Source organism: Aquarana catesbeiana, linkage group LG01, assembly GCF_042186555.1.
Source record: "Aquarana catesbeiana isolate 2022-GZ linkage group LG01, ASM4218655v1, whole genome shotgun sequence".
NCBI classification, from domain to species: domain Eukaryota; kingdom Metazoa; phylum Chordata; class Amphibia; order Anura; family Ranidae; genus Aquarana; species Aquarana catesbeiana.
In genome coordinates this window covers 688,771,033-688,795,962 of record NC_133324.1, presented here as the reverse complement: position 1 = coordinate 688,795,962, position 24,930 = coordinate 688,771,033, and the positions used below count along the sequence as shown (strand labels likewise).

The window sequence follows — 24,930 nt, the reverse complement described above, 5'->3', positions numbered from 1 at the left end:
GTTTGTCAACAATCCACGAGTGCGTGCAATTATAAAGCGTGACATGTTTGGTATCTATTTACTCGGCGTAACATCATCTTTCACATTATATAAAAAAATTGGGCTAACTTTATTGTTTGATTTTTTTAAAATTCATGAAAGTGTCCCTTTTCCCAAAACGTTGCGTTTAAAACACCGCTGCACAAATACGTGTGATAAAAAAATATTGCAACAATCGCTATTTTATTCTCTAGATTCTCTGCTAAAAAACATATACATTATATATATATATATATATATATATATATATATATATATATATATATATATATATATATATATATATATATATATATATAATGTCTGGGGCTCTAAGTAATTTTCTAGCAAAAAATACGGATTTTAACTTGTTAACACCAAATGTCAAAAATAGGCTTAGTCATGAAAGGGTTTTAATATTCATAAAGTACTTGACATGTTCTAGTATGAATTTCAACTTTAATGTTTGCTTTCCCTCTGATCTTTCATAAAAGGACCTTACTGAGAGAAATATCAAATGAAGCACAAGTAGTTTTAATGTGGCTGTAGAAATAACAAATGGAAGCACTCATTCGCAAAATGGCCTATGATAGGAGTGATCTCCAGTGTATGACTGTCCCTTGGTGTTTTTTTCCGTTAACAACAATAATAGCATGTGCTTAGTCTACGACCATCTCCTGTAACATGTCTAGCTGCAGTTTCTAACCATCTCTTGTAGCATGCCTGTAGCCTCTGACCATCTCCAGTTGCATGCAATTCCTATGGATGGTCATACTAACAAAGTCCCTTAGCAGTGACAAGTAACCTTTATTAGACCCCTGATCTCTTCTCAGCCCTCAGAAGTATCTTATACACCTGAGATCAGTTTGATCAGATGCTTGCCTAGCTAATAACAGCTAGTAAAGAAAAAAAACAACTTAAAGGGGTTGGAAACCCTCAAGGTTTTTCACTTTAATGCATTCTATGCATTAAGGTGAAAGACCACCTGTGCTGCAGCTGCCCCCCAGAGCCCCCCTTTTACTTACCTTAACCCGATCTTTCCAGCAACAGGGACGAGCTCACCAGCTCCAGCCGTTGTGCCTTGGGTCCTCTTGGATAGAGTGATAGCAGCAGGAGCCATTGGCTCAAATAAATTTTAATAAAATGCTGTTGGAGTGAAAATCTAAAGCTAGTTTTTTTTTTTTTTTTTTTAGGATACATAAATTTAGTTTATGCAGCATGAAATGGAGCTTAGTTATGTAGAATAAGGCTGTATCTTCTGCAGTATTTACATTTTTGGTAAACTCATTCAATGAATCCAAGCTCTACAAGCTGAGATAACATGCACTCCATTGATGCATTTACACAATTTCACTACCAGCAAGAATGAGTCCTTACAGTTAAAGAGCACCTGTCAGTTCAGATCCATCATGGCAGCTCCAGTTAGGGGGCATCCACTCACCTGCTGCTGTCACGTCCCTCACCTTGCTGTGTCACTGCCGCATCACTAGCCATCCCAATATTGTGAATGGGACTATCGTGAGTCAACAGCGGGTAACAGGAGGAGCCGCTGCGGGACAGAGATGACAGTTGCTCTTTAAAAATTATGATTCAAAATGGACTTTATTTAAATCAAGCCTTTTTACTAGTGATTTAAATCATGATTTCAATCAAATCCACCCTGCCAGGGCTCCCCAATTGCACAGAAAAGCTCTGGAACTGTGGCGGGTGGGGGCAGGGCCCTTTCACACCCTGTAAAGTGATTGGGTGGCTGTACAGCTGCTTGGATCACTTTTACAGGAAAGAGAATCACTGGATCTGCTGCAGCCATGACCCTTTATAGCCACTTGTTTCCTAGGACGTACAGGTACGTCCTTGGGACGGGAAGTGGTTAAAGAAGTATTAAACCCCTACGATTTTTTTTTTAACAGATGCACTTTATTTTGTATAAAGTAAAAAAAGGAAAACCATACAAAAAAAAAAAAAAAATTACAGATCAAGATAGTACAACACTGATAGGGTATCTAATGCATACGCATCTAATGCATATGAAAGCAAACATCACATAGCAATACCATGGACAGCTCTATAGATCCACTTTAACTCCTCTAACACATAACCTGAGCTCAGGGTATTCATCTTATAAACTACCCTTTCAAAAAAGTATTAAGGAGGGAATACAGAAGGGCAGGGACGAGTGTATAGGGGGAGAGGATAAAAGGGAGAAATCACACTTTTTTTTTAGCTTAACACAGTGAGCACAATAAAGCATTCCCCACTAAACTATTTGTTACGATTCTTATACCAGCACTTGCAATTTACAACTTTCAATGCTGGTAGCATCTGCTCTCTGTCCTGCTTTCCTGAACTTCCAGTCTTCACAGGAAAGAGTTAAGAGTGGACAGTGCAGTGCGGAGTCAGCCCCTTAGCTTAAAAAATAGAGGTGGGAAGAGTAAAGGAGTTCCTTCCAATCTAGGCTATGGGGCTGTGTGTTCCTGTATTGATTAGGCAAGTACAACTCAAGTCCCTGTAAGGGTGGCTCCATAGGGTGAAGAGAAAGGAGCCACTCAAACAGAAAACCTGGGGCAGTGGCGGAAATTAAACTGTTTAAGGCCCCTTTCACACTGGGGTGCTATTGCACTAAAAATAGCACCTGCAAACCAAGCCGAAACGGCCACTGCTGTGTCTCCAGTGTGAAAGCCCTCGGGCTTTCACACTGGAGCGGTGCAGTAGCGGGACGGGAAAAAAAGTCCTGCTAGCAGCATCTTCGGAGCGGTGTATACACTGCTCCTGCCCACTGAAATCAATGGGGCAGCGCGGCTATACCGCCGACAAAGCGCCTCTGCAGAGGCGCTTTGCAGTGGTTTTTAACCCTTTCTCGGCCGCTAGCAGGGGGGGTAAAACCGCCCCTCTAGTGGCCGAATATCGACGGTAAAGCGCTGCTAACAATAGCGGCGCTGTACCGCCGATGCCGCCCCAGTGTAAAAGGGGCCTTATGGATGGGTTTACTTCCGCTTTAAAAACCCAAGGGTTTAAATGAGAATTATAGCCAAAGCTATTTTGGCCATATCTAAGTTTGTTCTACACGCCTGTGATCAGTTTTTAGCCGACGCCGAGGCCCGCTGTTGGCTGAAGTCACAGAGTCAGTCCAGGCTCTGAAAAGATCCTGACTAGATGGCTGGCATCCACCCAGAAGAGTGGACCTACACCTAGCTCAGCCTCTCAGTGACCCGGAGAGAGCCTGAGCCAGCACTCCCGCCCCCTTCACAGCTCAGCGCTGCAGTGAGCACTGGAGGGGAGAGCCACCGACAGTCACGGCTTTCTGCTCAGAGCAGAGAGCAGATCAGCAGTCTTTGATCGCTCAGTTCTTGGGACAAATGCAGCATCTAGTTGATGCTGCATCCATCCACCTTGGTGAGTATAAATGTTTGTTATTTTAAAATCCTGATCTCCTCTTTTAATATAATTTTTAAAAGCTTTCCACTGATACATTTAAAAATGTTATTTGATTTGGTATAATACTGCTTGCTGACTTTTTCCCCTCACAGAAAAGCAACTTTTTTCATTTTACTTTTGCACAAATTACACAAACAAATGCATATACTGTATACACGCATATTACTGGCATAATTTTCTCATCAGCACAACATGAAACCACTTTCACTGACTGTGGCAATGGTGTAACAAATTTATTTTTTATGTCCATACGCAGTTTTATACTCAGCAAAGTTTAAAGTTACTAATAACATCACACATAAATGATCAGTAACATAAAACATTTTCATGAAACATTCAACAAGTTATTTCCCCAGATAAAATTAAAAATGTATGTACACTGCAACCCTTCTTTGTCTTCAGGACCCAAAAACACATGAGGAATTGAAAACATAATCCACTGATGTGGAAAGAAAACAGAAAGAATAAAAAAAAAAAAAAAAAAAAAAGACATACAGTGGATATAAAAAGTCTACACACCCGTCATGTCAGGTTTCTCTGATATAAAAAATGAGACAAAGATAAATAATTTCAGAACTTTTTCCACTTTTAATGTGACCGATAAACTGTACAACTCAATTGAAAAACAAACTGAAATCTTTTAGGGGGGGGGGGGGGAGTAAAAATAAAAAACTAAAATAATGTGGTTGCATAAGGCCCCTTTCACACTGGGGCGGTTTGCAGGCGTTATTGCGCTAAAAATACCGCCTGCAAACCGCCCGAGGGCTTTCACACTGAAGCGGTGCGCTGGCAGGATGGTAAAAAAAGTCCTGCGAGCCGCATCTTTGGAGCGGTGAAGGAGCGGTGTGTTCACCGCTCCTAAACCGATCCTTCCCATTGAAATCAATGGGACAGCGCGGCTATAGCCGCGCTGTACGAGCGGGTTTAACGCTTTTTCGGCCGCCAGCGGGGGTTAAAACCGCACCGCTAGCGGCCGAATACAGCCGCAAAAACGACGCTAAAACAGCGCTAAAAATAGCGCTGTTTTACCACCAGACGCCCCCACCGCCCCAGTGTGAAAGGGGCCTTAGTGTGCACACCCTCTTATAACTGAGGTTGTAGCTGTGTTCAGAATTAGGACCCCTATCACACTGAGGCGCTTTTGCGCTAAAAATAGCACCTTTAAACTGCTTCCCATTGCTCTCAATAAAAGCTTTCACACCAGGATGGTGCGCTGGCGGGGCGGTGCAAAAAGTCCTGCAAGCAGCATCTTTGAGGCATGTTTGGAATCACTTTAAAAAGCATCTCAAATTACTGTTACTGTTATATATAAAATGTGGAAATAATATTGCGCCAATCTAAAAATGTGAGAAGCCGCCAACACAACAATCAGACAAATTGTGAAAGTAAAAATAAAAAATAAAGTGTGTGGCTAAACAAACTGGCTTGTTCTTTATTGAGCAAGACCCACCAGAATAGCAATCTGGGGGCCAGATTTAGCCCAATAAGGTGTTTGGTGAAACAGGACTTTCACTGATCCTGTGTGTAAACAATAACTATAAAAATTAAAATTAAAATATAGTGTATCTGTGAGGTGATCACCCATATAATCACATCTATAAATTGTATATTTAAAGATGATGAAAAGAAAATGATGTACCATAAATATGTAAAGCACTAAAAATGTAAGTACACATAAAGTGTACTTATAGAAGAATCTGTGTATGTGTTAACCCACTTTAACAGGGAACATTCGAGTGTCTATGTCTTAGATCAATATGTGCAATTATATAAAAAGTGCGACAACATTCATGCCAATAATGTTGTTACCATAACTAAAATAAATAAAGTGAAAGTCCAAACAGAGTCCTCTAGAAGACTTGACTTGACCAATGAGGCTTCCTTTGGAATCCAAAGATGGTTCTTGTATATTTTGATGGTCGAACTGGTAATATAGATAGGGATAGGTAAAAAATACTCTTACCAGAGGTGGTGGACTCACCAGCCAGCGGCTTCAGAGTCAAGCAGGCTTATGGCAGGGCAGACAGTAGTATCCTCAGCCGGTGGAGACGGCAGGAGATGTAGTTCCTCAAAAAACAGCATAGCGTAAGACTGCTTCCAAAAACTTTCACAAAAGTTATGTGATAAAAGAAATACACCTGGTCTCTGTTGTCTATGAGCCAGTGTAAAAGAGACGTACGTTGGCCCATAGACAACAACAGAGGCCGGGTACAAAATACGTATAAAATCAATAAAATAAGCGCTTAATTAAATCGTGGCAAGACAGGCATATCAAAACCGACGCGTTTCGTCCGCGAGGATTTCAACTGGAGTTTGATATGCCTGTCTTGCCACGTACGTCTCTTTTACACCTGGTCTCTGTTGTTGTCTATGAGCCAGTGTATTTCTTTTATCGCATAACTTTTATTAAAGTTTTTGGAAGCAGTCTTACGCTATGTAGAGGTTTTTTTCTTTAACTCTTTCACCTGAGGATCTGTTTGAAGAACCGAGTACCGAATCGCGGTACAATGTTATACCATTAATCCCGGCAACTAGGGGGATCATAGGAGGCTGTTTTTTGAGGAACTACATCTCCTGCCGTCTCCACCGGCTGAGGATACTACTGTCTGCCCTGCCATAAGCCTGCTTGACGCTGAAGCCGCTGGCTGGTGAGTCCACCACCTCTGGTAAGAGTATTTTTTACCTATCCCTATCTATATTACCAGTTCGACCATCAAAACATATGAGAACCATCTTTGGATTCCAAAGGAAGCCTCATTGGTCAAGTCTTCAGATATATTTCTAGAGGACTCTGTTTGGACTTTCACTTTATTTAATTTTAGTTATGTTAACAACATTATTGGCATGAATGTTGTCGCACTTTTTTATATAATTACACATATTGATCTAAGACATAGACACTCGAATGTTCCCTGTTAAAGTGGGTTAACACATACACAGATTCTTCTATAAGTACACTTTATGTGTACTTACATTTTTAGTGCTTTACATATTTATGGTACATCATTTTCTTTTCATCATCTTTAAATATACAATTTATAGATGTGATTATATGGATGATCACCTCACAGATACACTATTTTTTAATTTTAATTTTTATAGTTATTGTTTACACACAGGATCAGTGAAAGTCCTGTTTCACCAAACACCTTATTGGGCTAAATCTAGCCCCCAGATTGCTATTCTGGTGGGTCTTGCTCAATAAGGAACAAGCCTGTTTGTTTAGCGCCACACTTTATTTTTTATTGTTATATATATATAAAAAAAAAAAAAATAATAATAATCATCTCAAAAACACCACTCCATTGAAATGAATGGGAAGCACTTCCAAAGCGCCGCAAAATGGCTTTTTTCTTTAGGTCAGGTTGTCACGTGAGCTAAAGAAAAAAGCGTGCCACAAAAGCACCGCAAAAACACCCGGCGTTTTATGGGCAGTTTTTGAGTGCCTCAGTGTGAAAGGGCTCTTAGCAATCACATTCAAACTCATGTTAAATAAGGCTGCTTTCACACTGAGGCGCTTTACAGGCGCTATATCGTAGAGCTGCACAATTAATCGTTAAAAAATTGTGATCTTGATTCAACCCCCCTGACGATCTCTATTGCAGAGTTTGCCGATTCTTTCATATAACAAGTGGAGAGACTTCTCTGCTCACTCAGCTGTCAAAAGAAAACATCTGGGCAGTCTGCCAAGTTTTTCATGAAACATTGTAACTAACTCTTTCTTCTTAGATCAAAGGGATAAAACTTCTGTGGGGAAAAAAAAAAAAAAAAAAAACACAACAGGCAGTCTGCCAAGTTTTTAAACAACAATGCAGGAAGTTTAACCACTTAAAGTCTAAACCTTTTTCTGACACTTAAGTTAAAATCAGTATTTTTTGCTAGAAAATTACTTGGAACCCCCAAAACTATATATATATTTATTATTATTATTATACGAGATTTATATAGCGCCAACAGTTTACGCAGCGCTTTACAATGTATAAGGGGGACAACACAATTACAGTACAGTTCAATACAAAAGGTACAGAAGGGCCCTGCTCGTAGAGCTTACATTCTAAAGTGAGGGGGTGGTGGTACAAACGGTAATAATATAATATTGTTAGGTATAAGGTAATATATATATATATATATATATATATATATATATATATATATATATATAAAATTAGCAGAGACCCTAGGGCATAAAATGTCAATTGCTGCAATATTATATGTCACACTGTATTTGCCCAGCGGTCTTTCAAACGCAATTTTTTGGGAAAAAATACACTTCAATGAATAAAAATAAAAACGAAACAGTAAAGTTAGCCCAATTTTTTTTGTTTTAATGTGAAAGATGATGTTGCGCCGCGAGAATCATGATCTATCCTCTAAGCAAAAAAACGTGATTCTCATTTTAGCTAGAATCGTGCAGCTCTACTATAGCGCTAAAATTTAGCGCCTGTAAAGAGCCTCTCTTGTCTCTCCAGTGTGAAAGCCCAAGTGCTTTCACACTGGAGCGGTGCACTTGCAGGATGGTAAAAAAAAAAAAAGTCCTGCAAGCAGTATCTTTGCAGCGCTGTAGGAGCGGCACACCATTCCTAAAGCACCCCTGCCCATTTAAATCAATGGGCAGCGCCGCCAAATCGCCGCTGCAGCAGCGCTTTGCCAGCAGTTTTAACCCTTTTTTGGCCACTAGCGGGGGTTAAAAGCGCCCCGCTAGCGGCCGAATAGCGCCACTAAAAATGGTGCTTTACCGCCGACGCCCCCAACGCTCCAGTGTGAAAACTTTTCTGACATTTTTAGTCGCATCCTACAGCAAAAGCCATGGTCCGCAGAGAGCTTCCAAAGCATCAGAGGGATCTCATTGTTAAAAGGTATCAGTCAGGAGAAGGGTACAAGAGAATTTCCCAGACATTAGATATATCATGGAACACAGTGAAAACAGTCATCAAGTGAAGAAAATATGGCACAACAGTGACATTACCAAGAACTGGACATCCCTCCAAAATTGATGAAAAGACGAGAAGAAAACTGGTCAGGGAGGCTGCCAAGAGGCCTACAGCAACATTAAAGGAGCTGCGGGAATATCTGGAAAGTACTGGCTGTGTGGTACATGTGACAACAATCTCCCGTATACTTCATAGGTCTGGGCTACGGGGTAGAGTGGCAAGACTGAAACCTTTTCTTACAAAGAAAATGTCCAAGACTGGCTAAATTTTGCAAAAAAAAAAAAAAAAAAAAAACACATCTGAAGTCTCGCAAAAGCATGTAAGAAAATGTGTTATGGTCTGATGAACCCAAGGTTGAACTTTTTGGCCATAATTTCAAAAGATACCTTTGGTGCAAAAACACTGCACATCACCAAAAGAACACCATACCCACAGTGAAGCTTGGTGGTGGCAGCATCATGCTTTGGGGCTGTTTTTCTTCATCTGGAACAGGGGCTTTAGTCAGGGTAGAGGGTTGGGCTGCATGATTCTGGCTAAAATGAGAATCACAATTTTTTTTGCTTAGAATATAGATCTCTCGATTCTCATGGCGTAACATCATCTTTCAAATTGTACAAAAAAATTGGGCTAACTTTACCGTTTAGTAGAGCTGCACGATTAATCGTCAAGAATCGTTAAAGCGATTCTTTCCCCGTTGCGATCTTAGTAAAAGTGCTTCATGATTCTTGCTATGCAAAGAATTCTCTCTGCTCTTCTGAAGCCACAATGGTCAAAAGAAAGGAAGAAAAAATCTGGGCAGTCTGCCAAGAAGCACAAAATTCTTTTCAATTGAACTAAGTCTAAACATTGTAACAATTTGTCAATGGAATACACTCCCTGTGTAAGTGAGGAAAGTTTTTAACCACTTAAACACTAAACCTTTTTCTGACATTTGTTGGTTTCAAGTTAAAATCATTTTTGCTACACACACACACACACATTTTTTTTAGTAGAGACCCTAGAGAATAAAATGTGGTTGTTGCAATATTTTATGTCACACTATTTGCGCAGCGGCCTTTCAAATGCAAATTTTTTTGGAAAAAATTACTTTAATAAATTTAAAAAAAAACAAAGATTTTACATCGCGAGAATTTTGATCTTTTTATTCTAAGCAAAAAAAAAATAAAAATTGTGATTCTCATTTTAGCCAGAAATCGTGCAGCTCTACTGTTTAGTGTTTTTTTTTTTTTGTTTTTGTTTTTTTCATATAAGTGCATTTTTTCCACAAAAATTGCATTTGAAAGGCCACTGCGCAAATACAGTGTGACATAAAATATTGCAACAGCTGCCATTTTATTCTCTAGAGTCTCTTCTAAAATTATTTATTTTAGGGCTGAAACGATTAAATCGAAAATTGTTGACAACGATTTTCATTATCGATTAGTTGGTCCGCACTTTCCTCCCTGTCCATCCGTTAAATAAATCCTCCTGTGTCCTCCTGTGTACAAGGCGCCGCCGTATGTGACCAGGGACATCTGCGCCGCACGTCCTTGCCTCTCCTCCTCGATGACGTCAGCTCCCCACTGATCTTCTCAGCCCCGCCCGCTGTTGCCTCGAGGGAACAGAGAGGCGAGAAGCAGCCGTGAGGAGGCCCGAGCTGCACACTGACTGTGAAATGGCTAATATAACAGTAAAAACTCAGTACATAAATTTTTATGACAATTGCCCCATCCTAACTCCTAAGTATTCCTGGGGGGGGGGGGGGGGGGGATTGAGTGCCCCATCATTGGTTTTTCGGGGGGGGGGGGGGGGAATAGTACCCCATTCACTGGTGTTCCCGGGAGGAATAGTACCCCATTCACTGGTGTTCCCGGGAGGAATAGTACCCCATTCACTGATGTTCCCGGGAGGAATAGTACCCCATTCACTGATGTTCCCGGGAGGAATAGTACCCCATTCACTGATGTTCCCGGGAGGAATAGTACCCCATTCACTGATGTTCCCGGGAGGAATAGTACCCCATTCACTGATGTTCCCGGGAGGAATAGTACCCCATTCACTGATGTTCCCGGGAGGATTAGTACCCCATTCACTGATGTTCCCGGGAGGATTAGTACCCCATCATTGGTGTTCCCGGGAGGATTAGTACCCCATTCACTGATGTTCCCGGGAGGATTAGTACCCCATCATTGGTGTTCCCGGGAGGATTAGTACCCCATCACTGGTGTTCCCGGGAGGATTAGTACCCCATCACTGGTGTTCCCGGGAGGATTAGTACCCCATCACTGGTGTTCCCGGGAGGATTAGTACCCCATCACTGGTGTTCCCGGGAGGATTAGTACCCCATCACTGGTGTTCCCGGGAGGATTAGTACCCCATCACTGGTGTTCCCGGGAGGATTAGTACCCCATCACTGGTGTTCCCGGGAGAAATAGTACCCCATCATTGGTGTTCCCGGGAGAAATAGTACCCCATCATTGGTGTTCCTGGGAGGAATAGTACCCCATCATTGGTGTTTTATTCTGTAGTTTGAGTGTAACACTCAGTTTTTCCATAATTACTTTTAAATATACGGAAAAATGGTATATTACATTTTTTTATTTTATCCGATTGATTTTATCCGATTAATCGATTATAAAAATAATCATTATTTGCAGCCCTAATTATTATAAATATATTAAAAAAATACTGATTTTAACTTGTAAGCATCAAGTGTAAGAAAAAGGTTTAGTCTTTAACTGCTTGCCGACCAGTCGCCGCAGTTGTACTGCAGCAACATGGCTCGGCTGCGCGAATTGCCGTCATATTACGTCGCTTCCAATTTTTGGCCACTAGGGGCCCCCTGCTCGCCCACAGAGCCGATTCAAGTGCCCTGTGGTCACAATCACCGCTGGGCTCCTGCGATCGCTCAGGGCACACCGAGAACCGGGATCTGTGTGTGTAGACACAGTTTCTGGTTCTCTGAGGGGAGAAAAGACAGATCGTCTGTTCAGAGTGCAGTCCCAATGACAAGTATCTATAGAAAGTATGAACAACAGACTCTAATGCCCTGTACACACGACCAGTTTTGCCGTCGGAATAAACTCCAAAAGGTTTCTCCGACGGAATTCCACTCAAACAGTCTTGCCTACACAGTCACACCAAAGTCCGACCGTCCAGAACGAGGTGACGTACAACACTTACGACGGGACTAGAAAAAGGAAGTGCAATAGCCAGTAGCCAATGGCTTCCGTCTCGTACTTGCTTCAGAGCATGCGTCGTTTTTGGTCCGTCAGAACAGCATACAGACGAGCGGTTTTCCCGAAAGGAATTGGTTCCGTCGGAAAGATTTAAAACATGTTCCATTTCTAGGTCCCTCAGAATTTTCGGAAAAAAAAGTCCAATGAGGCACACACAAGATCGGAATATACGATGAGAAGCTTCCGTCGGACTTTTTCTGTCGGACATTCCGCTCGTGTGTACGCGGCATTAGCCTACATTCACATTGGGCCGATTTGACATGTCAAATCGCATGCCAAATCGGAGCCTACTGCCAGTAAGGAGAGCACAAGACAGGTAAATCCCAAGACTCCTGCTTTCCTAGGGCCCCATCACTTCGGATTCTCAGCATCCAAGGCAAAAAAAAAGGAGAGGTAGTGGACATAGCAAGAAATAAAACCAATTGGTGCAGAAGCATCAACCAGGTGCAGCTAATCATAATACTAAAAAAAAAATTAAAAAAAAAAAAAAAAAATGCAGAAACTTTCATTGGGATGCATCTTTATTTAGGTCTACAAATGCAATGATTGGAAAGTTCAGTAAAAATAGATTAAGTACAAATGGCTCTTCATTAATGTGCAAACACAGTTATATTTGTTAAATGAATGAAAGAATAGATGTCTATTTGCAGTCTGTTCAGCTGTCAAATAACTTACGCATGCCTGACTACTGCCTAATAACTATATTCGCCTCTAAACAAGAAAAATTACTTTTCATAAGTGTACAAGCACTAAAATGTAATAAATCATATAAACATAATAATGCAAAAAGGTTCCAAGATCAAAAAATCATTTTTATAGTGCAGCAAATACTGTTTATCAATCCATGGGAAATACAAGGTAGACATTGTGCAAGAAGAAATTGCTTTATTGCACTGGCACCAAAATCCCTGTTTTATAAGGCTTAGTTATCCAAGGTGTCTATAAGTACCACAAATTAAACAACCAGGCCTTGTGTTTGTCACAGAAAAAAAAAAAAATAGGCACAACACCATTTTTTTTCTGAGAAAAATCAGAACTAAAAATACATTTCATTAATTTGAAGGAAACATTTTTAGATGTTCTTAAATCGCTTCACTACATCTTTTATCAGACTGATTTCTGAATAGGAGGGTCAGTGTTTATTATAACCATCAAAGCAAATGTTGTAGTGAGAAAAGTGCCTGTCTCTTTGGGAACAGATGAGCCTTAGCCCACATAACTTCTTCAGCTTGTATAAGAGCAGCGAGAAACAAAACATTTACAATACTTTTTAGTTACACTTTTAGCCCTGCTTCACACCAGTGCAGCTTTGAAATTGTGCTACTTCAGCACGATTTCAAAGCCACAGACCCATGTGATTTGGACCTCAGATTTCATTGTGGCTTGCAACTTCATTTAACAGAAGTCCATGCAGGTCGCAATGAAATCCCAAAAAAGTAGTGCAGGAACCTTTTTCAAGGTCGCAGCGACTTGAGTTGCCACGATTTGAACTGTTCCATTTCTGGCAATGGGGTGCGACATGTCATGCAATTTAGAACTGACAAATTGTACCAGTGTGAACCAGGGCTTACTAAAGCTGTGTTTGTAAACACTGTTTAGAATTGTCTTTTAAAAATACAATGTAATGTTATTGTTAAACTGCATTTAAATCTGTTCCATTCATTGGCAGGTCAAAAGGGGTGACCTTTATCCTTATATGATGTCAATTAAAGTAACGCTACCAGGAAGGAAAAAGGAAACAAAAAAAAAACAAAAAAACACACATTTGTTCCCATTTAGCCCCTCACCTTCCCCTTCTCTTTGATTATTTATTGTTTTTCCCCTAAACCAATAATATTTCAACATATTTCAACATATTTTTTTTTATTTTGTTTTTGAAAAGCACAAATGAAAAGGAAAAACAATATTGTAGCATTATTAAAAGTGGGACAAATTATACAATAAACTATATACCCGTTATCTATAAATAGCAATAGTTGTTTTAAAACTACTACTGGTCAAAAATGTTTTTCTTTTTATGTTTATTGCATTGAAAAATACATTTTTTGCAAGAGTGTCACCAAAAGAAAATCTTGCTTATCGAGACAATAGCAGAAATGTAAAAACTGCTCCAGTCCATAACAGTAGGTTCGCACTGTTGCATGTCTGAATCATGCACGTTCCAGACATGCAACAGAAATGCGCTGCACTTTAGCAGACGCATTGGAAAAATGCCCACATTTGCACAAGCTAAACTGCATGGTTCCCCAGCATCACGCAGTTCCATACTGTGCAGAACGCAGCCTACACAAGTGTAAACCAAACATAAGGCCCCTTTTACCCAGGCATGCCCATTTTTTTATCCTTCCGTTGACAGATGAACAAACAGCAATGCATTTCTATGGTTAAACGGATGTAATTCATTTACATTTGTTCAAGTTTATTTTTTAAATGGAACAAGTCTCAATCCTGCTCTGTTTACACAGACCTGAATGGAGGTAAACAGACACGTCAGTTTTTGCATTGGTTGCTAAGGAGCTGGCCCCCATTAGCATCCTAACAATCAGTGCCTCATGCCTGCTATCAGCAGCAAGGATGAGTCATTGGCGGTTAAAGAGTAACTCCACTTTTGTTAAGAAAAAAAAAAAAAAAAAAACACATTCTCCTCGGGATGATACATGTACATTGCAAGGATTTTAACAAGCTTTGTTCCAGATTTCTACCTTTTGTTATTGTGAAGAAATAGCGGTTTGTTCACTGTGTCCATGTACAAAGTAAATGGGAATGGAAGTGAATTTTTCATTATTGATTTGCTGCTGCACTTGCAGGGTTCCAATGAGGAAAGTGGCAAGGTCTGAATTCCTTTAAACATGATTAACCCTTTGGGAGTATCTCACCAAAACAGAAATGCTTGTTGCAGGAGATGTCCAAAATATGATGATTAGTATCTTGTGGGGAAATCTGCGAGACAATAACACAAGAATGACATTTCTGTGGGACATTCCATACACTATCTGCGTACAGAACTCCTACAGACTGCCATATTGTAGTTTACAGAAAATGACAAAACTGCAGATTAACCGCTTGCCAACCGTAAAAACTTACATATACACGGTGGCAAGGTGGCTATCCTGCACCAGATCACATGCTAGATACATGATTTGGCAGATCCCAGTTGGGCGCGCGCCGCCAGCAACCAGGCTGTGCTGTGATTCTACACAACAGATGCGGATCAGCAGGTGACGGCCAATGGATGACCGCCAGCACCCGCCGATCATCAGGAAGACACACAGAACAGGGTACTACCTATGTAAACAAGGCAGAGCTCTGTTCGGTCAGCGGGGAAGTAATGGAATTTCTTTTCCCGCAAGGCAGGAAATAAAAATCCATTACTTCCCTTAGTAAAAGCAGCACACACAGTACACCAAAATACTGGCTAGGCACACAGTTAACCCTTTGATCACCCTAGATGTTTAACCCCTTGCAAGTCAGTGTCATTAGTACAGAGACAGTGCATATTTTTAGCACTTAAGTCGCTGATCGCCCTCATTACTATTATTAAATAAAAGTTCCAGTATATATCCCATAGTGTGGTTTGCACAAAAGTTTTATTGCTTCTACAATCGATATAAGCTTATTGGGATTTTTTTTCGAAAAACACGCAGAATACACACTGGCCTAAATTTATGAAGAAATTAGATTTTTTTTTTTTTTTTTTTTTTTTTTATTGGATGTGTTTTAAAGCAGAAATTAAAAAAAAAAAAAAAAAAATCTAATTTTTTTTTTTTTTTTTTTTTAATGTCTGTCTTTTCTTGTTGATAGCAAAAAAAATAAAATTGCGGTGGTGATCAAATACCACCAAAAGAAAGCTCCATTTGTGGGAAATAAAAGCACATAAATGTTAGTTGTGTACAGCATTACACAACCACGCAATTGTTAAAGTAACGCAGCACCGAATCACAAAAAATGGCCTGGTCATGAAGGAGGTGGTTAAAAAGCAAAAGGTAATTTTTATATACGTTATATTACAATATAGCGTGTATCACAATTGTATATGAGAGAGAGAAAATTATATTATATTATATATATATATATACACACACATATATATATATATATATATACACATATATATACATACACACACACACACACACACACACACACACACACACACACATACATACATACATACAGTTACCCTTCAAGGAGCTGGAAACCACCAGTGTCCTAACCACCAATGACTCATCCTGGCTGACAGCAGAATGTAAACAAAGGAGTGATTAAAAAAAAAAAAAAAACCACAACATGACACCCCAACAACCCCCTCCCAATACATACCAGGCCTTTTGGGTCTGCTATGGATTTTAAGAGGGATGCATCATCTCCATAACATGTGGGGTCCCCCAAAATTCATACCAGACCCTTATACAATCATGCAGCACGGCAGCTTAGGGAAAGGGGACAGAGAAGCATACCAGGCCATGTGCCCTAAACAAAGCACCTTGTTTCCATGTTGATGAGGACAAGGGTCTCTTCCCCACAGCCCTAGCCTTGTGGTTGTGGGGGTGACTTGTCAGAATCTGGAAGCCCCCTTTAACAATAGGGTGGGCCCCCAGATCCTGGCCCCACCCTACGTGAATGAGTGTGGGGTATATGGTACCCCTATTGAGTGGAAAAAAAAAAAAAAAACAAACACACACACACACACAGTCAGTAGTAAACTGACGCCGTCCTGGAAGATTCATAGAAAACAGGTAATAACACTGTTTTTCCAAGTCATCTTCCAGGTCGGCTTACAGAGAGGACAGAATAGGACTACCTGATCAGGGCGGGACCACAGCCTGCAGCACTTTCCTGCCGAAAGACTGGCCTTGGCTGGCAAGCAGGTCCAGTCTGTAATGCTTTACCAAAGTCTGGAACCTGGACCAGGTTGGGAGCTTGCAAATCTGGAGGGGAGACGCTCCTGCCCTTTCAGCCCAAGAAGTAGAAACCGCTCTTGTGGAATAAGCATTTACCCTTAAATGGTGGTGTCAAGGATGCTGCTTTGTATGCCTTTGAGATGGCTGACTTCATCCATCTTGCGATAGTATTTTTTAGATGCCCTTTTACCCTTGTTTGAACCCGCAAACAACACAAACAAGCTGGTGGAACATCGCTATTCCTTGGTGCACTGTAAGCGATCAAGCATCTCCTGACATCCATTTTATTAAATTCAGCCTCATTGTCATTCTTAGGATCTCCGCAAAATGACGGTATCACGATCTCTTCCGATCTATGGAAGTTAGACGGTACTTTAGGGAGAAATGCCGGGTCCAGAGAGGAAAATTTTGTCTTGCAAACTGATGCAGAAGGGCTCAGCCACTGAGAGCGCCTGTATCTCACTAACCCTCCTAGTGGAGACTAGGGCCACTAAAATCACTGTTTTCATGGTTAAGAGCTTTATGGGCAGTTCCTCTAGTGGCTCAAACAGTGTTTTACAAAGACTTTGCAACACTGTGTATAAGTCCCAGGAAGGGAACCTCCTTGACTTGGGGACCCACTTACAGCTAATGGATGTAATAAATCTCTTGACCAATGGCTCTTCTGCCAGCCTTTGATTTAAAAAGCTAGACAGAGCCAATACCTGCACCTTGAGGGGACTGACCGTAAGATTTAGGTCTGTTCCAGCTTGGAGTAAATCTAGGACCGCCGGGATCATGGCTCCTGATACTCTGTTGTTGAGTCTGTGCCAGGCCCCAAATTCCTTCCAGATTGTATTGTAAATTGCGTTAGTGGACTGCTTCCAGCTGCTAAGGATGGTATCAATTACTTTTGCAGATAACCCTCTCCGCTCTAACAGCTCCCTCTCAGTAGCCAGGCCATCAGAAAAAGAGCGCTCACTTCTGGATGATTCACCTTTCCCTGTTATATGAGGTATGTCCTGTAAGGCAGTCTCCAAGGCTCTGTGATGCCGAGTCTTAGTAATCCTGAGAACCAAGACCTCCTTGGTGCGATCAGGATAACCTTTGTGCTCGACACTCTTATCTTCTGGATGATCTTTGGAATGAGGGCAAAAGGTGGAAACGCATACACCAGGCTTGCTGCCCAGGATTGGGATAGGGCATCTAGGCCCAGATGAGATGGTCTCTCTGGAGGGAGAAAATTTGTTCCACCTGCTTGTTCTGCCTTGTAGCAAAAAGGTCTATCTGTGGGACTCCCCACTTTTGCACTAACTGTTTGAACACTGTTCGATTCAAGTCTGAGACAGAACCTCCCTGCTTAGGACATCCGCCAGAGTGTTCAATTCCCCTTTTAAGTGAATTGAAGGCAGGCATAGAAGATTTGCCTCCGCCCATTGAAGGATTTCTTCTGCTATCCTCACAAGGCCTGCCACTCTTGTATTACTCTTGTAATATTGTCCAAAAGGACCTGCACGTGTCTTCCCCTCAGTCGGACCAAAAGCTACTAGAGCCTTTAGAACTGCTCTCAGCTCCCTTGCATTGGAGGAGAGGGTGGTTTCCTGCTGGTTCCAGATCCCTTGGGCCATCTATCCGCCTGAGTGGGCTCCCCACCCCTGACTTCTGGCGTCCATGGTAACCGTCAGACGGTTGTGTTGGGACCAAAGAAAACCTGCAGAGAGATATGCGGGGATCAACCACCACTCGATTGAGAGTTTTACTTCCTGCGGTATCTGAACGCCTGAAGTGCTCGAGTATGGAATTGGCCCCACTGGACTCCTGAGATGGCTGCTGTCATCAAACCAAGGGCCCTCATTATACCTTGAATTGAGGTCTGTGTACATGCGCAGAGGATGCTCACCTCTGCAATTATTGTTGCCACTTTTTCTTTGGATGTAGTAGAGTCTATTAAGTGTCCTAGGAATAATTTGAGTAGGTACTAACTGACTTCTCCTGATTTACCAGCCACCCCAGCTGCTGAAGGTGTCTGATAGTTCTGCTCAGGTTCTGTTTCACTTTGTCTGCAAAGATCAACAGGCCATCCCTGACTTGATCAGATCCAGGATAAAGCTGTTGCTGGAAATGGCCTGCCACTGTAGAAGAAATGACCCCAACCTTCCCCCCACATAGCCGACTGAGTCACTGGGAGGGGTCTTTAGGCTGGGAGGATTTGAAAAGGAAGCCACCTCTGCCCTTTCCCCTCCTGTACTGCCACCCTCTTTTCTGGTCTTGCGTAGCTGCAAAACCCTTGTTATGCTGTCGTCTGTCCCTCTGATAGTCCCTTTCCCCTGACCTCTGTAATTCCTTTTTTGTTGCTGTTTTTTGGGGAAAGGAAACCCCTTTTTATTGGCCGACCTCTCTAGAACAGATTCTAGCTCTTTACCAAAGAGCAAATCTCCAGAAAAGGGGAGGGAACAGAGCTTGGTCTTTGACACTGTCTCTTCCCCAGGACTTCAGCCAGATAGCCCTCCTGGCTTCATTAATCAATGCTGTAGACCTGGCCGAGAACTTTACAGACTCTGTGGACGCATCTGCTATATAGGCTACTGCCTTATTTAGAGTTGGTAAAGCATCCAAAATCTCTTCCCTGGGAGTGTGACTCCAGAAGAGTGCAGAGCCATTTAAGACACAAATCAAGCATACGAGCCACGCATGTAGTGGCTAGGGCTGGTTTAAAGTTAGCGGAGCAGGCTTCCCAGGCTTTCTCTAAATATCTTTCCGTCTTTCTGTCCATTGGCTCTTTTAGGGTGCCTATGTCCTCAAAGGAAAGCTCTGAACTTTTTGAAACTTTAGGGAAGTGTCTAGTCTGAGACACTTTTCCCACAACTTTGTATCCTTCACCTTGAAGGAAAACCTTCTCTTCAGATTCTTAGGGAAGAAGACTCTCTTTTACGGATTCCTCCATTCTTGAAGTGCTGTCTCTTTTAGGGACGTATGCACCAGTCATGTACAGACAACTGGTTTTCTGGTTCCTCCAGCTCCTGGATGTCGTATATAGCCTTTAACAATTCCTCTGTTTCCTCTGAAGGAAAAACAAATCTTTGGACCTTGCTAGGCTTATCCTCTTTAAAGTGACACTAAAGCTTACTTTTTTTTTTTTTAAATAAACATATCATACTTACCTCCACTGTGCAGCTCGTTTTGCACAGAGTGGCCCCAAACATCCCCTTCTGCGGGCCTTCGCCGGCTCTCGCTACTGCCCGCATTAGATAACCCCCCGGGGAAACGCTCTCCCGAGGGGGTTTTCCTTGCGGGTGCGCTCCCGAGTCATTTATTCGGCGTACATAGAAGCCGAATGTATGACTCGGCCCCCCACCCACCGCGTCCTTGGATTTGATTGACAGCAGCGGGAGCCAATGGCTGCGCTGCTATCAATCAGGACCGGAGACACCGGCTTTTGTTGGTGTGCTCGTCCCCGGGACGAGATAGAGGGGGTACAGGTAAGTAAAGCAGGGGCTCAGGGGGGCTGCAGCATTACTCAAAGGTTTACAACCCCTTTAAGGTCCCCTTCATCAGAATCTGACTCTGAGCTTTCCTCTAGCTCCTCCAGTACTCCCTGCTCCTGGGCTGCCCGTATTGAATGTACAAGGGATGGGTTCAACCAGGAGTTTCTTGCTCTCTGGGTTTAAGGGACTGAAAAGTCTGTTTCATCTCCTTCCTCGTTGGGTCCAGAAACCCCTTGAGGACAGGTCCTGTCTCTCCCTTGATGAGCTTATCTTTACAGTCCTGAAATGCATTTTTCTTCCAACCATAAGGCATTTTCTTGGTGCACATTGGGCACCTCTTTCTGGGTGTCTCTGCTTTGCTATCTTTGGGCTCATGGACTTTGTCCTGCAATAAAGCAGAGGACAAACGCCAGCACATTACTTCCACTGAAGTAAATACCAAATATGCAAACACCTGTGGATAACACAGATCTAATCTAAGAATCGTTAAAGTACCCACAACCGGAGCCTATGTGTGACACCTGTCCACCATAGGCATAAAGAATATAGGCTCTGGAACAAAACCCCCTGTGCCCCCACCACAGGAGGAAAAGGAAAGGAGCATCCTGCCCTCTATTTTCTTATCTTAGGGCCGGCTTCTACTGATGGCACCTCCAGACCTGCTTCCATGGATCCTGGCACTTCCATACTGCTCCTGGAAGTCCTATCGGTGCCATCTTCTTGCCCACCCCCTTATTTAAGGAGATGTGGAGGATCCGGGGCAACTCTGTGGATCCGGCGCCGCCCTCCAGCACGGCGTGTCTGCTCTCCTTTTAATTACCCTTCACAGGGCTTCATTATACAGCATCTTGGGTGTACCAAGATGGCCACCACCTGACTTCCAGCAGCGACTGCGTCACTTCCTGCTGCCAGCACCAGAAGTGACATCATCATTCCATGCCCCCAGCGCGATACACATGCTGGAGAATGAGAAGCCCTCACTCCTGGGACCCTCTAGAACCACGCAGCAGAGATGAGAGGCGGGCTGCGTCTCCATCTGGAGAATCTGCTGATGCCAAGCTATCGGATGGGCCCCTTTGGGCCACTTCCTCCACCCCTGACAGGTACCTCATTGAGGCTACATAGAAAAAAAACGGGAGTGGGGATCCCTTACTTTCATCCCAGACCTCTTTTCCCAGTCTATGGATGGCCCAAGCTGGCTCATACCCCAGGAGTACTGCCCCTGTTAAACCGGATATAGTCGCGGGGAGGCCCCTGCCACCTAGCACGAAGGCCGGACAAAAAAATAACAAACATTGTTTGGAGCTCCTGTCTGGCCGGAGGAAACAAATACTGAGGGGCCATTACATGCGTTGTACTTTTATAATGTGGATCATGTGTTTCCTGTGCTAGGGAGGAGCCTCGCTCTCTGTAAGCCGTCCTGGAAGATGACTTGGAAAAAACGGATCAGTTTTTGACAAGTTCTTTATTGGGAAAAAAAAACCTCCATTGTCAAATCACATCATTATCAGTGATGAAGGTCAACATCAATCACTATGAACAGCAGTTGCTGACCCACACCGCTTCCCCTGCTGCTGAAGTAAACCTAGGAATAGGGCCACCCGGTGGAGGTCAGTGTTCATATATGCACCCCAAGCCCTTATGATGTCATTTCCTGAATATGGGCAATTACTTCACTGGGTGACGCCGCCCCCTGGTTTACTTCAGCGTCAGGGGGAAGCTGAGCTGTCATTTGACAGCGGCAAGCAACAGGAACAGTGGGATGTTGGGAGGCCAGGTTCTGGGGGCCTCCCGGCATCCTACCAGATTCCTATAAGCCCCGACCCTGCAGACCCCCAGCAGGCCAGGGCTGTGGGGAAGAAGCCCTTGTCCTCATCAACATGGGAAAGGTCCCCTCCCCCACGATGGGGACATGTAGGAATGGTTTGGTTATGGGAGGGCCATACGGTCCCAAGCCGTATGGTATGTATTTTGGAAAAGGGTCCACACGTCTTTTTTTTTTTTTTTTGGCATGGGGTCCCTCCTAAAATCAATACCAGCGCTAAAGGTTTTTATTTTATTTTTATTTAATTTTTCACTGACATCTTCTTTGTTTACATTCTGCGGGCAGCCCCTAGCTGACAGCAAGGATGAGTCATGGTTGTTAAGACACAGGCAGGCAGATGTAAAAACATATGTACAGATAAGCTGACGGAATTTTAAAAAAGCACACCGCTCCAGTGTGAAAGCCCTCGGGCTTTCACACTGGAGTGTGAGGAGCGGCTCTTTCAGGGTGCTTTGCAGGCGCCATTTTTAGCGCTGTAGCGCCTGCAAAGCGCCCCAGTGTGAAAGGGGTCTTACTGATGACTGACTCACTACCTCTGCTTGAATGTGTTCCACTCATCAATTATACTTTCTGTAAAATTGTACTTTATAAAAAGGTTAGTTTTTACATTTTCTCCTGCTTTGCAGTCATGTCCCTGTGTTCTTGGCGTTAGCTTGATGTTGAAGCTACTACGCTCCTGAACCTCATTCACACTCTTTAAGTGGTTGTAAAGGGAAAAAGGTTTTTTTACCTTAAAGCAGAACTTTACCGATAACATGATAAATAAATAAAAAAAATATATAGTGTTCTTTAGCAAGGAAAATAAATTCCACATGAATAATTATGCTACCAATATTAGTGAGTGCTGTGAATTGCCTCCAGCATTACCCCGGTTTCTTCCTGCTGGAGGATGCCATTTTGCTGAAGCCCAGAGCCCCAGCAGAAAATCATAAAGCACAGAACTAAACCCATAATTTTAACAGTTTAACAAAAAAAAAAAAAAAAAACACAACACACACGTGCGCTCCCAGCACAGAGATCGGGGTCTTACCGAAAGCCCCAGGCCCTGTTCTAACTATCGGGACCCAAAACGTCTGATTTTGGGTCACCCGATTGCTGAGATAGACTCTCACTGTGATTGGAGGAGAGAGATACATTTTTTTTCATTCTCTGTCCTTGCAAAGATAGGAACAAAATAAAAATAAAATTTAAAAAAAAAAAACGTTTAAAAAAATAGCTAGATCAAGGTTTGATCTAGGTCAGTGCCAGGGTTAGTGTTTGGGTCAAGGTTGGCTCCCGCTGCTGTCAAAGTCAGTGAGCCAATCAGGAGAGAGGGGGTGGGGCTGACCATGTCTGAATGGACAGACAGAGCAGTGGCTTGGATTGGGTGCCCCCATAGCAAGATGCTTGCTGTGGGGGCATTCAACTGGAGGCAGGGGCCAGGAGCACCAATGAGGGAGCCGAGAGGAGGAGGATCGCAGCTGCTCTGTGCAAAACCATTACACAGAGCAGGTAAGTATAACGTTTTTTTTTTTTTTTCTTTTTAAATAGGGAGGGAGGTGCGTTGCCCAGTCGGCGGTGGCGGAGGGAGTTGCGTTGCCCAGTCGGTGGTGAAGGGAGGTGCGTTGTCCAAAGGCTAAAAGGATAAAGACAAGCAAAGGGCGGCAGTTTGGAGTCCACCTCCCTAGAGTGTGTCCCCTCGATGTGTGATTGCGGCCCCAATGTGGAAACGTGTTACCTTTCCCCAGACATGGGATAGAAGACCTAGGTTCATCTACGTACATGTGGAGTCCACCTACATGATGAATTCTTGCTAACACGGAAGAGTAGGACCCAATCTAGCCAAACACACGAAGCCAACTTGCAACATTATCAGTTTCAGTTTACAGGAAAGCCAACTAAAGACATGTAGAAGAAACAAGTGAAGACATCGTGGAACTCTTTGTAAAACTGCTGTCCTTCCAGGTCCCTATCAAGGGACAAGTGAATGGACAGAACTCCTAGGTAGGTCCCAGAAGCCTGTGGATGGTCACCAGCTGAAGTAATGCCAGGTCCTTCTATGAGGAGCTCTCCAGCACAGTACAATACTTGTCTCCACACAGAGCACACATGTAACCAGCCGTCCTCACTCTCCCGGTAATACACAGATAGACGTGGGAAGCCGCCCTTCCCTCTTTCCACCACATACTAGCCGTACATGACCGGAGCCTACCCACACACCATCCCCCCCACAGCTTCTCTCACCGGCTGCTGTGACTCCTCCTCCTCCTCATCCCCTCTCAGCTTTATACACCGGCTCACCGCCGCACCCGGTCCCGGCCAGCGTCCTGAGCCGCCATCTTGCTTAGTGTGTAGGCACACCCCTAGGATCATGACGTAACCGGCAGAGGTATAGGAGAGGCGGGGATTCCCAAAGGTCAGCTAATGGTGAGAGAGCGGCAGAGACTTTCCGTCCAATCACGAACTGACTTTCAGATCACAACAAAGAGGGTAAACAGTGAGGATCGGGTGGTCGAGGCTGCGGGTGTCACCTGTGATCGGTGCCCAGATCCATAGATTATACATGGCTCTATGTGTCCCTCTGTCTTTTCCCATATTCCTCCCTAGTTTGAGGGTGATGTGTAGATTGGAAGTAAAAGAAAAGTTCAACTGTGCAAAGTGTCTGAATTGTTCTTAAAGCAGTATTAAAGTGATTGTAAGCGGTCACTTCTTCACTTCTCAAAACTAACCATTCAGTTAAAAACAGAAATGAAAGGCAAAACATTTTTATATAGATATAAATAAATATATATATATATATATATGCCATTTTTTACAAATTATCACATTACCGCTCCTCTCAGCTGCATAAGAGTTGCAGGAGGAGAAACAGAATTACACTGAGCTTCCCAGTGAATGGATGTGCAGCAGGATGTGTCAGGACAAGTCTGTTCATTGGAGGAGAGCACACAGTGTTCCCAGCATAGCTAGAGAACTGACTGCGGTGTGTTCTTCTGGTGAGTGTGGTCAGTTTGTAAAGTGGAGTTCCACCCAAAAGTGTAACTCCCGCTTGTTGTACTCCTCTCCCCCTCCCATGCCACATTTGGCACCTTCCGGGGGGTTGGGGGCAGGGCCACTTACCTCAGCCACGGGTATTGACGTCACTGCCCGGGCTCTCTC

General features: G+C 43.1%; 1 protein-coding gene across 1 annotated transcript in view; it reads right to left on the bottom strand.

Annotated features, from left to right (window-relative positions):
* The window catches only part of BLTP1 (bridge-like lipid transfer protein family member 1), a gene marked incomplete in the record, with an annotated part of 561,636 nt that extends 537,469 nt beyond the window's left edge, over positions 1 to 24,167 (bottom strand). Inside the window, 1 exon segment of the mRNA XM_073603515.1 lies at positions 24,016 to 24,167.
* Positions 24,168 to 24,930: the final 763 nt, after the last annotated feature.